General features: G+C 40.4%; 1 pseudogene; it reads right to left on the minus strand.

Annotated features, from left to right (window-relative positions):
* Positions 1-476: 476 nt before the first annotated feature.
* On the minus strand, positions 477-2,054 carry LOC103581345 (annotated as a pseudogene).
* Positions 2,055-2,192: the final 138 nt, after the last annotated feature.

The following is a 2,192-nucleotide window of genomic DNA, read 5'->3' on the forward strand; positions in this document are numbered from 1 at the left end:
AGTCAAGATACGAAGCAGAGAGAGAGAAGCACAGCTGTCTCTAGGAGTGGGCAGGGTACGTATGATCACTGACGAGGTATGCATGCACACAGAGGATTTAAAACTGCTCAGTCTCACTATGAAAACTGAACTGAGTTAAAAGGAAATGCTGTGGCTTCCCCTATCCACCTCTGGATCAAGTCCACAATCTTACTTCATCATATAGAAAATACGATTGGCAAGGATCTCCAAAAGTAGATCACTACTTGGGTAAATGAAACAAAATGCTTCACTAATCCCAATTCTTGGTTGCGCCTCTTGGACTAGAAGAGTTTTGTAGACAAAGGAGTGTTTCACAAAACTGAAATGTCATTCAGGTGAAGGAAAAGACATTTTCCATAAACACTTAAAACTTCACACTCCCTTACAGCTGAACCATTGCATGTTACAATAGTGAGGGTTAGGATTCTGGGGATCCTTTAGCAGCAAATGACAATTTAAAGAGCATGGGGTCTCATAGGGTTGATTTTCTTGTTGGCTCCTTCTTCTTCTTGTAGGGCATGAAAAGATTTCACTTTATCCCGCAGCTCAGTTAAAATGTCTATTTTTTGCTCAAGAATAACTTCAAGTTGTGTAGCCTGTGAATCGACATCATAGTCTACTTCCTCGGTCATCTCTAGGAGAGCCTTTTTGTCTTCTAACCATTGAATAGATTCCTGGACCACTGCCCTGTGATCTTCTACAACTTGTTGTTCCATTTCTGCCATTTGTGCGACAGCTTTGTGGAAAGTAAACATTGTGGAGAAACGTTCTTCTTCGTTTTGCTCACAAAGAAGTTTAAGATCATCTCTCTGACAGGAATTCCCCACACCCCACTGTGTCATCAGTCTGGCTTGGTGGATGGTGCATTATTGGATGAACATTACCCACAACAGTTGGGTCTACAGTTAACTCTTTCATCCTATTCACATATCTTAAAGTATTAAGAGTATTTTCACAGTATGCCATTCCTGGATAGATTGTGGCAAGCATGCAGATATGAGAGTTTTCACCTATGAAGGAATGAGTGACTTTACTTGCTCAGAAAGGAGTATGAGGTTTATTGCTACCTAAAGCTCTAATGCACTCCTTGAGTGCTAAAGACTTTTATTAATTTCAGTACCTTCAAGCCTAGTTTGCCTGTCCGCATTGGAAGAGTCAACTCCTCTTTCGTTTCCAGCCAAATCAACAAAAGAAAATTTGCCACGTAGTTTTCCTTTCCTTCTAAGAATAATCTGAAACACTGCATGGCTTCAGGATGAATATGCGTTTGAAGGTGTTTGACCAGATGTTCTGTGACTGTTGCCTATGTCAGTGAGTTTCAGTACATCTTCCACACATTTGACCTACTGTTCCTGTAGTCCCACCACATAAACCTACTGTTGTCCATCTTCTAGGACTTCTAATCTTGTTTTCCTTTTTAGCAAGTCAAGCACTTTTCCACTATAAGTTTCAGAAAAGGTTGCATCCACGTGAAGTTCTACCTTCATATAGTTTGGCTTCTTTTGCACTAAAAAGACATCTGGAGCTGCTAATGCATAAATTCCTTTAGAACAATCTTGGTTCTTTCCTGAAAAGTCACCACCCATAGTATGAGTTTTTCCACTTCTCGTCTGCCAATAAGCAAAGCATGTAGCCATTTCCCTTTTGGATATAGCTTTTACTAGTGGTCTAGCAGTAAACCTGCAAACCATTTCATTAGGAGCCGAGTCATCAAAGGCATAATCAAAACAAAATGTTTGGTTTCCCAGGTACCTTGTTAAACCTACTTTTTCTTTTGTTCATGTATCATCATAACATCTTTACTAGGGATTGTGACTACATCAAGATCTTTCATTTGAGGTTTTTCTTTTAATTCAGTGATCATTTTCTTAAACACATATCCTATGTTCATCAATAGGGTCAGCTGTTGTTAATGGTCTTTAATTCAAGCTTCCTCTGAAGTCTCTGATCATATACATTATTTCATGATTTGGATTTGTAGCATCAATATCATGGGCTCTTTGTTCTCTACGTTCTTGCTGTTGCACTCTTCTTTTTTTGTTTGTTTTCTTCCTTTTTGTCTTTTTTCGTGACCAGCAATGGATCGCAACCCTCAGTGTCGCGCCCGTACCGGACCGGGACCGGCAACGGGATTGCAACCCTCGGCGTTGCGCCCGCACCTCGCTCAGCCA

The sequence above is a fragment of the Galeopterus variegatus genome, unplaced genomic scaffold, assembly GCF_000696425.1.
Source record: "Galeopterus variegatus unplaced genomic scaffold, G_variegatus-3.0.2 Scaffold12837, whole genome shotgun sequence".
In the NCBI taxonomy this organism is placed as follows: domain Eukaryota; kingdom Metazoa; phylum Chordata; class Mammalia; order Dermoptera; family Cynocephalidae; genus Galeopterus; species Galeopterus variegatus.